The 15,550-nt window shown below is 54.0% G+C and overlaps 1 pseudogene; it reads left to right on the forward strand.

The window, feature by feature from the left end:
• Positions 1-11,199: 11,199 nt before the first annotated feature.
• Positions 11,200-15,550, forward strand: part of LOC135362610 (Y-box-binding protein 1-like) — a 34,691-nt pseudogene continuing 30,340 nt past the window's right edge.

The raw sequence follows: 15,550 nt of genomic DNA on the forward strand, positions 1-15,550 counted from the left end.
GGGCAAATGACTTAACCAACATATTTTATTCTCTTTTCAGGACCCCAACCCCATCTCGGTCAATATCAGCCAGGCCCAACCTCCGTCTCTAGGGGTGAACCCCGTTAGTGAACTTCCAACAAGCCTCGCCTGGGAAGGGTTTCTCTGCAGGTGCACAGGGCTCATGGGGTCCAGGGAAGCTGACCAGGCAGGGGGCACCTGAGCCACCACATAGCTTCTCATTTAGCGGCTCTGGGGAGGGGCCCAGGACCCTGCATGTGTCACAAGCTCCCAGGTGAGGGAACTGCCCAGGGGACCACCCTTGGAGAGCCTCGCTGGCCTCAGAGAGCAGTTCTCAACCTTAGCTGGGCATCAAACCCATGGAGGGAGTTGGTTAAAAGTAGAGATGCCTGCTCCCAACTTGGAGCAGTGGCCATGAATACACAGAAAAAGAGCCCAACCATCCGAATTGTTTCAAGCATCCAAGAGATTCTGACACTCAGGAAGTCTTGAGCGGCATACCTGTAACCTGATATTCAGGGGAGCTGGGGTCTGGTCTCCACTAAAGTGCAGGTCACAGGCTGCAGGTGGGGAAGAAGCCAAGGCCAGTTTGGTGGAGTATGTTGCCAGAGGTTATTCAAGCACAACTCACTCCATCATGCTGGAAGCTTTAGACAATGTGGTAAGGCCCAGGTTGAGGACTACTTTTTCACTCTGAAGACACTGCCTGATTACGAAGATACCAGGCTAGAGGTCCAACAAACCGATCTGTCTCTCAAGAACCAATTCAACCCTGCTTCAAAGAGTGTCCGCACAGGGCTTTGGCTCAAATGCACGGAACAGAGAGCCACTTCTCTTCCAAGCAGAAGCACGCTCACTTTCCGGGTCACTGCTATGGACAAATGATTCCCCATCACGCATGCTGAACATTAACACCATCTTCCAGTTTGAGCTTAGATCCTGAAAATCCCTGGATTGTTGAATTTTAAAGCAGATGGAGACCTCAGGGGTCATCTGGTCTACCCAACATCTGGAGCGGGTTGAACCAGTGGAATACAAGGCTAAATCCCAAAAGGTCCTTGGAAAAGCCCCAAAACTCTGCATCTGTAAGAAGAGATCCCACATCCCCCCGCAGATGGGCAGCCTGGAAGGAGACTTTCATCCACCCAACACAAGTGTCTTCCTGTTGTGTTTGCTTTATAAGGTCCACAGTGTTGTTTTGCTTGGTGATTTATTTCCTTTTTCTTAGAAATTAAGTATATGATGAATTTCCTTTTGGTGTGAATCCCAGAAGCTCAATAGGAGGACTGGGCCCCAAGCCAGTTTCAGAAAATCCATTCTCTCCCGCAGGACACAGAAGGCTTTTTGCTAGACTTGCATTTCACTCTCCAGGACTGTTTTGTTCGCCTCCATTTCCCTAGGCTCCAGCTCTGCGCCTGACATATAGTGGACCATCCATATGTGTGTGCTAAGTAAATGAATGAGTGAATGAATGGATGGATTCAACCTAATTCCAAGACTAGGAAGGGTAGAGAAAAAGCTCAAGGCGCAGCTATCCTTGAGCCATTCCAGAAAGAAACACCTTCCTCCTAGTCTAGAAGCTTTTCAGAAATCCTACTATTCCTCTGTCCTGACTCCTGCATTTAATGACCACCAGGCTATCAAGCAGTTCTCCTGGAATCCCCCGAAGGCATTACCGGGCACTCCCATGTACTAAGAGCATAGGGAAAGCTGGGAGCAATTCTCCTTGACCCCTCACCAAGTTCTCAGGGGCTTATCACAAAATGAACTACAGCATCTGAGAGGACATTTGGGAAGAACGATTTTGGGGCTGGGCTGGGCTGGCCTTGGGGAGGAGGGGGGAGAACACTGTCAGTCCTTCCCAGCTCACCTCCCCTAATCTCCCAAAGGACTAAAGCCTGCATCCCAAGCATTATCTCTTAATTAGACCCCAATTTGTACTATTACCCCATCATTTGCTCACAAGGTATGACATTTCCTTTGCAATGCAAATGATTGTAACCTCCCTCGGGGCGACCACCTTGCTTTACCCCTTGCCTGCAGTCATTCCTGTCCCTTGCTCACACCCTGTACTCTCAGGAAAATCTGGCCACAAAGTTAGAGCTCCCCATTACTGAAGGAGGATGTGGAAGCCCAGAAGTGAAGTGAGATGTCCAAGGTCACAACATGAGAAGGTACCTGGCCAGATTTCAAAGCCTGGACCCCGGCAAAAGCCAGCATCCTTGTGAAGAAATAATTACATGTGTTTACTTAGCATAGAAAAGTCTCCTTCAGAAACTTCTGGAGACAGACATCAGTCCCCCCAGAACAGAACCCCTGGACCCTTGACCCTACTTGACCTTGAGTCAGGAGTGTGGGGAGGGGAATGCAGATAGGGGACTCGAGTTTCTAAAGAGCACACCTGGGATCCTCAAGGCCGGGGCTGAGGCCACCTGTCATCTAGGCCCCTGCTGTCCAGGCCCCTCTCCTCCAGCCCAGGGCTGGTTCCAAAGAGCAACTCTCCTTCCTGTCCTTCAATAAGACGGCAGGATGCTTCCTGGAGAGGACATGGCAGGAGAAGCAGGAGAAGGTGATAACGTAGGGCTATCTGGGAGAACCAGAGAGTCACAGAGTGCTAGATGCAAGGGGAGTCCCAGAGATGCCCAACTCACTCACGTTTCTCTTGGGACAGAGAGAGAGACACACCAAGAGCCTGGGAGGGACACAGCTGGGACCAGAGGGCCCAGCTCTCCTGAATCTGGGCCACAGCTCTTTTCCAGCACCTGAAGTTCCAGGAAACATGGCCCATCAGTCAGCTGCTTCCCACGGCCTCCAGCCTGCAGCCCAGACAGGAGGAGCTCGGACTAATCCGCTGGACCTGCTTCCCCTGGTTTCTATGCTCCCAGGGCTGTTTGGTCTTCGGCAAAGACCACCCCCAACCAACACGCAAGGACAGGTTGTCAGAGGGAGCTTAAGGGCAACCTTGTAAAACCACCAAAGAAGACTCCACAAAGCCCCCACCCCCTGTCTGGGGCACTTCTGAAGAAAACAAAATGCAACTGTAAACCAGTCCTAAAATCCAGGCATCACACAGCAGATGGAGGAGGCCTGCTTGCAATAAGGGGTGAAGGATGACCTGAAACCCCATGCCCAGGTGGTCACCTCACCTCTGTGTGAGGCAGGCAGCACTAAGGGTCCTGGAAGGCGCCACCAAATGAGGCACTCTGTGGTCACGTCAGAGTGCGTGCTCTATGCCCTTGGAACCTTTACTCTGATGCTTTGTTAGAACACACTGAAACACATCTGGGGTAACTCTTGAGGATTTTTTGATCCAAGCAAACTTCTGGTTGGCAAGGAAGTACATGGGTAGGGGGTGGGAAGAAAAGATCCCAGAAGACCTTTTGTCTTGAGGAAAGGGGATCCAGGGAGCAGAGCCCAGGCCGCAGGCCCTCTGAAGGGTGAGTCAGGAGGTCACGTTCTCACTGGTGGGCGCAGCTGTTTTGTGTGAACTTTTCAATTCTGCTCAGAAAGTCCAAGGAGACCCAAGACAAAGAGGCAAGTTCCTTGTCCTCAAGGAGCTCGCAGCCGGGCTGGGGAGACACGGCCAGCTCCCTATGGCAACGAGAGTCCTCCACCTGCCCGTAAACCCCCCACGGCTGGGCTGTGGCTTGACCACCTGCTCTCCCCCACGTCCCTTCCCCTGCACCCACAACACGGCTGCACTCAGAGTAGGTATCAACCAACACATGGGTGGCGGTGGGCGGTGTGCAGGGGTAAGTCAGGGACCCAGAGACCAAAGAGAAAGTCCTGACTCGTGGGTGCCTCAAAATGAGAAGCGGGGACAGGCTCCCCTTCCGGGCTGGCATAGCCCCACCCCGGCAGGCCGGAGCTTTGCCAACCACAGCAGACCCGGCTGGGGGCCCTGGGGTGTGTTCCTTCCAATCTTCTGAACATCTAGAATAGAGCCGTCTGTTCTGCCAGGTAGAAGACAGCTTTTGCTTCCTCTGCAGCCAAAGGAGGTGGGCAAATTAAGAGTGCTCATCTTCAGAGCCACATTCAAAGCCCAAGGAAGGAGGGATTTTCTCAGCTGACAGCACGGCAAAGCCATATTTATCCAGACCCCTCTGACTTAGAATGAGTTATAATTCCCATTCCTTGGCTCAGCTCATATTTACTGAGCATTTACTGTGTGTCAGTCCTGGACCGGGCCCTGGGGAGCTTCACCGCTGTAGGCAGCAGAGGGGCCGGCCCGGGTCCCACTCCACACTCTTTGTGCACCTGTGGATCCACACAAGAGCCCTGGGGTCTGGCTGGCTCTTTGCCAGCACCTCGTCCTCTGATTCTCCCCCTCCGACCCTCAGCCTCCACCTGGGCCAAGTGGAGGACTGAGCGAAGACACCTCTAAGAGCCTTTCAGCACGAGGATGCTGTGCTTCTGTCGTTTAAAGAAAAGGGCCAGAGGGGACTGCCGGGAAGAAAACCTTGTCAAGCGCTTTGAACACAACCTACTTAAAACACCACTGAACTTGGGATGGTTCGCAGAGCTCCCTCTCGTCTGTTCACCAGAGCGTGTTCCCAGAGCGCTGTTGGCCAAGGCTGAGCTACCCCCAGTCTGTACGTCACAAAGCTTTGAGGCTCTCACTGGTTCAATGAGTGACGTGTGGCTGCACCCCCACCTGTTTGGGTGGCTTCCGTGGCGCTCTTCAGAGTTTTCAAGACTAGGACATGAGGCACGAGGAGGATACCCAGGATGGAACTGCGGGCATGGCTAACGAGGGAGCCAAAGTCCTGGGGCCAGTGGGACCTCTCCACACAACACATCCCCACCGCTCCCCTACAGACCCACCCCTACAAGGCCAACATCTTGTCAAAAGTCTGCTGTTCCTTTTAGGAGCGCCCCTGAGGGACTCTTCCGGCTGGCTCTAAGACAGCAAACCCAGGTCTAAGGAATCTGGGGTAGAAAGCAACTTTCTTGAAAAACCTTGAAGGGAATCGTGGTGATCTCAAGAACCCATCCCGTGGGCCTACTGGGGACTACTTCATGGCCTGGTGGAGAAAAGACTGGCCTCGGAGGGAAGCCGCTGCCTCCAGCCCCTTGTCACCTTGGACCTGTTCCCAAGCCCAGGGCCTGGGGCCTCCCCCCGCCACCATTTCTGAGTGGGGATGGGGCAGGAGGGGGTGCCTTTGGCAGGCCATCCACAGCTGAATTTGAGTTCCATTTTGCTCGCACTGTGTAAATGCTTTGAAATCCTTCTGGGACATAAGTGAGCTATTATCTTCAATGCTGCCCTATTTCTTAATGGCTTTAAGTGGGGAAATGGGGCATGAAGCAGATAAGAGACTCAGGGAAATTTGAGCTGAAAAGCATCTTGGAGATCTGCTTGCTAGTCCAGTAGACTAAGGTCCACGGATGGTCGGAGGGTCATTCTCCCAGGAGCCAACAGAGGTGGGGTCGGAGGCCTCCAGGGTCTGCTAGCCCATGCATGGGTAGGGGACAGGCCTTCACACCAAGGCCACCTCCCCATGCTGAGTGAGACAGGCCCTTTCCTGGACAGTCGGCCCCACTGCTCCTCTCCTTCCATGATCATGTATACTTAATAACCACACTGAACATCATATTAACAGGGATCGACAGGGCTGACCGGAATGAGCATGACAGTCCTTGACAGGGTCCAGAGGAAACTCTGGAGGGCCCCAGGGTGGCTGGACACAGGGGAGGGAGCCCCCCTTTCACTGTGTGCATCCTCTGCCTTTTGGGTATTACGTCCTGTGCCTATGATGCCCAGGCAAGTATTAATAAATGTATATGCATATATGTATGATGTATATATACATATATAATGATTTCCATATCATAATGTGTAATTACTATTCTATTTTTTCTGGTTTTTAGAAGAGCACATTTACAAGGATTGAGGTAAAATTTTGTTTTGGAACTCTGGTGTGCACCTGAAACCAATGTAACATTGTTGTCAACTACACTTCAACTGAATATAGATATAACAAAAAATAAAAATAAAATTTCACTTTGGAGAGCAAGGATGAGCGTTCACCTTTTCATTTTCCCATCTGGAGCCGGAGTGAAGCCCCGCTTAGAGCACCTAGGGCTCTCAGAAGATCAAGAAGCTAGCACCTAATCCAACTCGACCGCAGGCTCTGCGGTGCACTTGGTAAGACACCGGGCGTCGGGGAAAGGCGCTCACACCCCGGCTTTGCCGGCCCGCAGTGTGGGTCTCCGGCAAGTCACTGTCCCCTGCGCAGCCCATCTCCCACCTCTCATCAGCTGCTCACTGAAGGGCTGGCTGGAGTCTTCAACTTCTATTTGCAGAGATCTTCATTTAAATGCCTGTCCCATGAAAGTCCCCTTTGAAAGCCGATGGGAAGTCTCCGGCTGGGGTGCTGAGCCCAGCCCCTGGGTTCCTCCCTCCTCCACAGCGCTGTGGTCCCCATGGGTCCCCGAGAGCAACTTGAACACCCTCAGGCTGGACGGCACTCCTCTCCCTCCCAGCGCAGGGTCCTGGGACCAGCCTGGCCCCTCCGGTGTTTGACTGCTGGCAACACCCCAGACAGAACTCCTCATCCCACCTCATGTGTCTGTGAAGGGCAGTCCTGGGGGCAGGGAGGGGTTCTCCCGTAGCACCCCACCTCCTGGCCCCCGGGGGAAGCTCTGATAACTTCCTCAGTCTGGGGTCCTTTGCCTGGTGCTACCTGGTGCTTTGGCCCCAAAAGAGAAGAGAGCAGGGCAAGGCTGGAAAGCAGGGATTTGCCATGGAAATGTTTCAGAATAGGACACAAGCAACCTGGGTTTCCAGGTTTGTTTGTAAACGATGTGACAGAATTCCAAATGCGTTTTCTTAGGAACCCTAGCTTCCAGGTGAGCCCACAGAAGCAGTAGGAATGCTATGCTAGTTGAGTCCGACTACCCATTTGAGTCTGACTACCCATCTGAGTCTACTGTGGTCCCCCTGTGGTCCTCCATGGCTGGCCACAAATACATTACCCCTCCTCCCAACCTAGCAGCAGGAGGGAAGACCTCCAACACCCTCGACATCCTGGCAGAGAGTGAGGGCTCCATGGAGGAGTGTGTGGGGGGGTAGCCCTTGAATGGACCCCATTGTTGGGACGAGGCTAGCTCTGTTTGGGGCAGTGAAGTGGAAGCCTCTCAGTGATGCCAGTGCATGGACTCATGATGCATGTCGCCATATTCTGCGTCCAGAGTACCCTCATCAACTGAAATACTAACCATAATGACTATGGTGGAGGCCATGACTTATCTCCCAATATCCATCTTCTCTTTCCACAGTCATAGAACGCCTCATTTTCAGCTGGCCCATGGCTATCTGGGATAAAGACCATTTCCCAGCCTCCCTTAAAGCTAAATGTAATTCTGAGACTACAAGCTGCCCAATAGGATTTACATGGAGATGGTACCTGTAATTTCTAGGAAATGCCTTAATTTGAGAAGGCATCCTCACCCCTTCCTCCTTTGTATTTGCTGGAATGAAAATACAAGGGCTGGAGCTGTAGTAGCCATTTTGGGCCACAAATGGCTTTGGGAATGGAAGTCACGAATGGCAGAGCAACTAGTAGAAGGAGACTGACTCTCTGACACTTTGGAGTACCACACCAGCCTTGGATTGCTACCTCCAGACTCCGACACAGGTGAGAGAAATAATCTGGGTTTTAAACCACAGAAAATGCCAACTAATACAATGACCTTTCAGGTGGAGTCCATGTGAGCTCTGGCCTCAGTTCTTACAACCCCTTTGCTCTCTATGCTCCAACCATACCAGACTGCTTCTAGGACAGGCCATGAGCTCTAGTCTCCAGGATGCCATTCCCTTTGCTGAGAACTCTCCTCCCGTTCTTTGCCTGACTGACTCCTCCTCATCAGTCCACTCCCCTCTTATGGGCTACCACCCGGGGACTGGTTTAACCGGACCCGTGCACCAGCTGAAATCCATCCCAGCAGACCGTCCATAACCCCTGCAGGCAGGACACAGCCTGTCTTGCCCATCCCGAACCCCCTGGGCCTGACATAGGTCTCAGGTTGTCAGACTGAATCCAAGTGCACGATTCTAGTTTCTGGACGGCTGCTCACGTTTCCTTCTCGTGAGAGCCCTGTGAAGTAGACACTGCAGCCTCCACTTTACAGGGAGGCCTCCTGCGGCCCTGGAGGGGCATCTCCTCACCCAGGTGCCACCTCAGCTCAGCCACAGTGTCAGGACAGGAGCCCGGTCCTCCTGACACAGTGGTTGCATGAAGGGCTGGAGGGTCTGGGTCTCTGCAGGGACAAGATCTGAGGATGACACTGTCGGGAGTCTCTCTTCTCACTGTGGTCTTCTTTTTAAGTCAAAAGAATATTTCTTGTGTGCATCCTCCGAGCGAATCCTTGTCTAGGCCCCGGGGAACAAGGTGGGTGTCATCCCACCTGCAGGTTCCCCCCTGAGCGTGTGAGAAGGGAAAAGATGGAAAAAGGAGCTAGTTGTGTGGGCTTAAGGCAAGCAAGGGATGGTCCTGGGTGTTTAGAGCCTGTCATCAAGGGGCCAGAGGCTCTGGGCTTTGGGGACACGTGCTACTCTTCCCAGGAGCCCAAGTGACGGTCACTTCTCCCCTCTCTGCAGCCACCGTATCTGAAGGCCAGAGCCAGCAGTTGGAAAAGGTCACAGAGGACACCCCCAGGCCCCCCTCACTGCCTTCAAGGGAGGAGCAAACGGGTGACCTGTAGGATGTGCTGCAGGCTTCCCAACTGCCACGGCCTCATTTTCCTGAACTCACAGTTCTAGAAGGCAGCTCTGAGGAGGTCCTTGGTGCCTCTTCTCTGTGGCTGTGTGTGCTTTGTGCATTCCTGGCTCTGGGCTCTTTCCCTCATCCACTTACTCTGCTCCACCCTCCTCCCCACGTCCTTGGAGCCTGCCCAACCATCCAGACCTTCCCCTTCCTGAGGCCTGCCCTGCCCCACCCACTCCAGCCTGCAGGGACCCAGGCCCCCCTCCTGGAGTCCTCACTGTCCTCCCAGGCTGGGTCACTCCGGGGCCCGCATGTTTTATCCTTGTTGTGGGTTGAGTTGTGTCCTGCCAAAAAGACATACTGAAGTCGAAACCCCTTGTACCTATGCAAGTGACCTTATTTGGAAATAGGGTCTTTGCAGACGTAACTGAATTCAGATGAGGTCACACTGATAGAGATCGGGCCCTCATCCAGAGACTGGTGTCCTTATAAGAGGGCCCTCATCCAGAGACTGGTGTCCTTATAAGAGGGCCCTCATCCAGAGACTGGTGTCCTTATAAGAAGGCCACGTGTAGACATAGAGACACACAGGGAGAAGGCCACATGATGACAGAGGCAGCGATTGGAGGGATGTGTCTATAAGCCAAGGACTCCCGGCTACCAGCAGAAGAGAGAAGAGGCAAGGAAGGATCCTTCTCAGAGCCTTCAGAGGGAGCATGGCCCTGTCAACATCTTCATTCCAGACTCCTAGCTTCCAGAACTGTGACAAAATAGATCTCTATTGGTTTAAGCCACTCATTTAGACTTAGGACAATCCTAAAGCAGCCAGTACAATCCTTAGCAAGACTGATGTCCTGTGTCCCCAACCAGAAGGTGACTCTGAAACATCGGGAGGAGTCTTGCTCCCCTCTTACGCCAGACACAGAGAAAGAAGTGAGTGGAGTCTGAGGGCTGCAGAATAACCCCCCTGGCACCCTGGACAGGACACCAAGAAGTCCTCGCCCCTCCACCACCACGCCCTCCAGCACAGCCCAGCCAAACGAGGTCATCCCTGCTGTGCTCCCTCCAAATACCCCGTTCTGGTCGTCCGGACCCTTGTCCCCTCTCATGACAACGTGCGTATTTGTGGGTCATCTGTTTCTCCCCGTCACCTCAACTAGACTCTGTGCTCCCAGAAGGCAGGGACAGAAGGGTTCTGTTCAACACAGTACGTGCCCCGTCAAGGGCTGCCCCTGCTGCTTACTCCAGAAGGAGAGTTAACAACCGTCACCCGTGGGGAGAGGGCCGTGGGACAGGAAAGAAGCCTGCTCTCAGCAATGAGTCTTCCTACCGCTTACATTTTTCCCAGATGCAGGTGCGTGTCTCTCTTCTTTAATGACAAAACAACTCATTTGCATTTAAAAGTCACAGGTCCGTAAAATACAGATTCCTACCTCAGAAAGGTATCTGTGCAGTAGGGCCTGGGAATGTGGATTTTGGCCCGCTCCCCAGGTAACCCTAATGACAGAGCCCATTGTCCCTGCCTGAGGCCACCATTGAAGCTCAAAGGCACAGAACGTTGCCCTCCCAACCAGGGCTCCACCTGGCTCTGGAGGAAGCCTCCCCAATCTTTAGGGTCTCAGTTTCCCCTGAGTGTAAAGTCTATGTCTCCACACCACGACCAGATTTGACCAAGATCTCGAATGGAGGCCGGGAGTTAGGGGGACAAGAGGCGGTGCCATGAGGGAGCAGAGGGGAGTGCCACGGAGAGCGGCCTGGGGAGGCGGGGCCCGGGAAGGGGCGCTGAGACTCCAGGCACCCACTCTACTCTCAACCGCCTGTCGTGGGCCTGACTCACAGGCGTCCTTGGTGGCGTGTGAGTCCCCCTTACGTGCACACACACGTACATGTGCACACACACCTGCCCTCTCCTCGGAGATGGTCCTGAGCAGATGAACGGACCCGCCATGCTCGCACCTTCTCCCAGCCTCCCCCTCCCATTGCCTGGCCACCAGCCCTGAAGCTCCTGGGCAAAGAAACCAGACAGAGGGACGAGGAGGCAGGAGAGGAGACTCCCTGAACCTATTTGGTTGTTAATTAATATGTGGCTCAGAGCAAGTCAGTTTGCCCCTCTGGGCCTCAGTTTCCTCACACATAAAAGGGGAGAGTGAGCCCAGCACCGAGGAAGACCCTGAATGCTGTGCTGGGTGCTACCCCGACCAGTCAGCACCCCTGCCCTGAGGGGTGAGGGCGAGAGAGGCAGCCGTCTGGTGGCAGGGCTCGAGAACCCACTGGACCCAGGGCTGTGACCGCGACATACGGGGACAGTGTAGCAGAGTGGTGACAACTCAGACTTTGGGGTCCCCTGCCTGCGTCTGAGTCCAGCTCGACCTCTACAAGCTGTGTAGGCTTTGGCAACCTCTCTGTGCCTCAGCTTCCCCATCTGTAAACTGGGGATAATGATGGGATCTACCTCCCAGGGATAGGAGGACGGAGTGAGGCCGTGCTCAGAATGCCTGGTAAGGGGGACCCTCCAGCCTGGCCAGGAGGCAGGAAGCAGCCAGACTCGGCCGTGCTCACAAGGGAGGCGAGATTCGGTCCCTTACAGTCTCTGGGACCCTCTGTCGCTGCCCTCCGCACAGGGCTCTGTAGCATCGAGCTGACCACAGAGCTTTTCCCCAGTGTGGACGTAAGGTAAGCACCCCGCCTCTCCCGGCACCCCCGCCCCAGCATCACTGCCCCCATGCCCTGAGCTATCCTGCCCCCTAGCCCGTGTCACCTTCGCAAGCTGTTGACCTGCTTACTTATTCGCCACCAGCCAGCCCCCACTGGAGGGTCAGCTCCGAGAAGTCGGGGTGCAGATGCTGCAAACTTGGAGCCTAGAGCATGCCTGGAACATGGTCAGTCCCTCAGTCAACATTTGGGAATGAGTGAATGAATGAATGAACGAAAGGAAGAGAGAGAAGGCCATCTCTTTGTCAGCTTCTACAAGTTCCTGGCACGGAGTAGGGGCTTAATAAATATTTCAGTAAGAAATCAAGGGGGGGAATGAGGGCGGAATGGCGGCAGCTTGGACCTGCCCTGAGCCAACCTCCTCCTGGCCTAGGGCCGAGTGTCATGGGAACCCTGCCAAGGAGTGGCCCATGGCCTTGGCCTGGCAGCCCCATCACAAGGCCCTGCCTCCTCCCACCACAGAGGCCCTTCATCATCATCTTTATCATCACCTTCATCACCATCATCATCATCATCCATACCAGTCAGATCCCCCACGTGGCGGGGCCATCTGGGTACTTTGGTGCTGGGGTCCCGCAAGCATTGTGGGGCCATGCAAGGCTTTGGCTCTCGTGTGCACAACTGGGTTTAGGGAAGGTCCTGAGGGGGCAGCTGAGTTCTCAAGGGGTGGAGACAAGGAGGGAGCTGCCAGGAGGCCAGGCAGACACTGAATTCAGGGATGGCAGAGGCCCGGCAAGGGACCTCCCAGGGCACTGGGAGACAGTGGCTGGGGGAGGAACGGGAGGGGGAGGCGTCAGCATCCCTGAAGGGTCCTCTGACTATCTAGAAGATCGGCAGTCTTCTGATAGGCACAGGAAGGGGGCTTGGACAGTTGGTTTGGGGAGGGAGGGAAAGTCAAGGAAGTTCACATTTTTCCTAGAATATTAACTCTGGGGCAGGTCTGACCTTTCCAGAGCCTTTTAGACAGCAAGTATACACTGTGGTCCTCACCAGCCCCTGAAGAGTAAGGCAGAAAGAGAATGCTCCTCCCATCGGACCAGCAAAGAACCCAAGGCCCCCAGAAATATTAACAAGGCTGGTCCTCATCCAACGGGTCCCAGGAATTTTGCCTCCCCATTTGCTGACTTCCGGCCCTCCCCAATGTGCTCATCCCCTTGAGTCCTTGGGTGAGAGGGGTCGTGAAATGTTAAAAACAAGATGAAGGGGAACGTGTATGTTGAGAAAGGAACCTAGATGTTATGAATCACGAACTTGGCACTGACGTTTGCCTCTGAGAGTTCTACAGACTTATTTGTGGCCCCCAAAGCTTTGTGAATGGGGAGCATAAAAAAGCTGCCAAATTTCATCAGTTCTAGGAGGCCGTCAATTGCATGGTGAACCATCCCTTTATCCACAACGAAAAGATGTTTAAAAGGCAATTAAACTAGAACACATGGGCATTGATCAAGTGCACTCCAGTGTCAGAGATGTGAAGTGCAGAAGGTGCGTACAGCTCAGAGGCCTACTGATGGCTGACCACAGCAGTACGTTCAAGTGTGGGGCAGAGGCCCCGGAACGATTCTAACCAACTATGGAGACTCTTGTCAAGATTCCTCCTGTTTCTCACTGTTTGATCTCGGGGCCAATGCACCCTGACCATGCTTCTTCTTCTCCTTCCCATCCTGTGCCTTGTGCCCAAGAAACCTCATCTTTACAGCCCTGATGGACAGAAGCCCTCGAACCTGAATGGCCCCTCAGAGGTCACAAACTTGTGTCACTTAATCTCTACCCTGACCCCAGGAGGCAAGTCCCATGGTGCCCACTCTCGTCCTTCGGCGCACACCTGTGAGCCCAGGCCCCCAGTCCCTGACCCTGCAATGCCCCCTCCCCATCATAGCTGCTCCCCCAAGAGATTGTCCCCCAAACCCCGCTCCACATTTGCCTCTGCTAATGTGTGGGCCCCTCCCTGGGCCTTCCCCAGACAGGTGACTGCAGCCTGAGAAGAGACAGAGTAATTCATAATTGGGGGCAGAAGGCAGAGGAGGGGAAAGAGACCTGGGGAACACAGAGGCTCATGGCTCCTGCCCTCCTGGTTCAGGAGCAAGAACAGAGACCAAGAGGAAGATCTGGGTCTTCACCCTGGCTGAGGGCCCTTGGCCAAGCCCCTGCCTCTCTCTGGGCTCTGTTTCCTATAAAATGAGGGGGTGGGGTGATGAGCCAGATCTCTCTGGGTCCTTTCCAGCCCTGCCATTCCAGGCTTCCAGTAAAAACCCGGAGAGCTGAGTCTTGGCAGACAGGAAGACAGAATCACCTGGGGTACAGCCAGGCCCCCCACTAGGAGCCCCGGGAACATGTTCCCAGCCCTCAACATGGGAAGTCTGGGTCTAGTTATTGCTCCTGGAGGCACATCCCATTTCCCCCAGCAGAGGGTCTCAGGCCAGAACGTGGGGCCTGTCCTCTACCCAGTGGCAGCTCCTTGGCCCCATCACCCCCACTCCGATTCCCAGGGTCCTTCCCCATGTCTCCACCAACCACCTGCCGAGGGAAGGGGAGGGATTCAGGGATTGGTATGTGATACCTCTTACCAGGGGTGGTAGGGTGGGGCCCAGAGCAAGCTAGCATTCACTGAGTGCCCACTCCTTACCAGGGACCTGTGCAGAAAGCTCTAGGGATCCCATGTGGCTCACGCAACTTCTCCAGAGGTTAGAGCCTCACTCTCTCCCAGCAGCCTGACCCGGAGCCTTTGCTCTTGACCCCCAAGCCATCCTGCCTCTGTGGCAGTTACCATGCCCTGCCCCAGCCAGGACTCGGTGCTGCCTGTGGGCTCTCACCAAATCTCCCCAACAGCCCCAGCGGCCGGCCATGATTACATCGCCATTTCTCAGATGAGAAAACTGAAGCACCGAGAGTTTAAGTACCTTGCCCAAGGACGCACAGCACTTGCTGAGGGTCTACTGTACACCACCCCCTGGGCTGGGCACTTCCAGTCATCACCTCAGCCTCTATCCTAACACCTTACTACATTCTTGTGGACAAGATGCGAAATGAGACCTAGTCACCGGGACCACAAGAATCTGTAATTAAATGAATGAGTACATGCCATCAATACGGCGCAGGGGTTTGATGCCAGGGTGGAGGGTGGCTTCTCCCTTCCCACCTTGGGGCTTTGTGAAGCCGTGAGGAGCATGCTAGCCCACCCACCACAACACTAAATGGAGAAGTGCACGCACAGGACAATCTTTAACTAGGATCACGGTAAGGCCTAATGTATGGGTCTAAGAACCAACTGAGGCAAAGACGACTTGTCTCCCGATATCTATTCTCTCCTTCTATGGTAACAGAACCCCCAAATTTAGCTGGCACATGACCTTCCAGAATGAAGACTACATTTCCCAGCCTCCTTTGCAGCCACACATGGTCACGTGGGCCCGTTCTGACCAACGGGATGTGAGTGGGTACCAGGCAGCATTGTGTCATGTGCCTCCTGACCTCTCTTTTCTTCCTCCATCCCACTGCTTGGAAAGTGGACATGGGGGTGAACCATCCTGGATCATGCAAAAAAGGGGCCACACCCTAGGGAGGGGTGGAGCAACAAGAGAGGAGACACCTGATGATTGACATCAAGTACCCACCAACCATGACTACCCAGGACCACTAACTCCAGGCTGTTCTAGAGAGTTGCTACACCCTTTAAGCCACCTTTATTTTGCATCGTGGTCACCAGAGCCAAACTTACACCCTACAGAATAAGCCAGCTCCACTAGGCTGAGACAAAGAGTCTCCATAACAGGTGTTGGCAGATTTGAGAGTTCTGGTCCATCTGAACTAAGCTCGATAAAAGGGTGTTGTGTGCCCAGAACAGCTAATACAAACTTAGACTACATTAACGCAAGTGTGGATTCTCAACTAGGGGAGGGCATCTGATGGAGTCCGTACTGGCTCCCTTCCCATTTTATGAGCGTTTACTAGTTCCTCAATCCTGGATGGGGCTTACGGCACCCGAGGAGAAGGAAATGAGGATGTTTGGCCTGAAGAATTCTCAGAAGTCCCCCCAGCAGAACCCTGCAAAAGCTGCCAAGAGCTGACGGGGAAGGAAAGGCCCAGGCCTGGGAGGCAGAGGACATAAAGCAGCCATCCTAGGGATAGGCCCA

The sequence above is a fragment of the Mirounga angustirostris genome, unplaced genomic scaffold (assembly GCF_029215605.1).
Source record: "Mirounga angustirostris isolate CCGP_5_RB_7025 unplaced genomic scaffold, mMirAng1.0.hap1 SCAF_14, whole genome shotgun sequence".
Lineage (NCBI taxonomy): Eukaryota > Metazoa > Chordata > Mammalia > Carnivora > Phocidae > Mirounga > Mirounga angustirostris.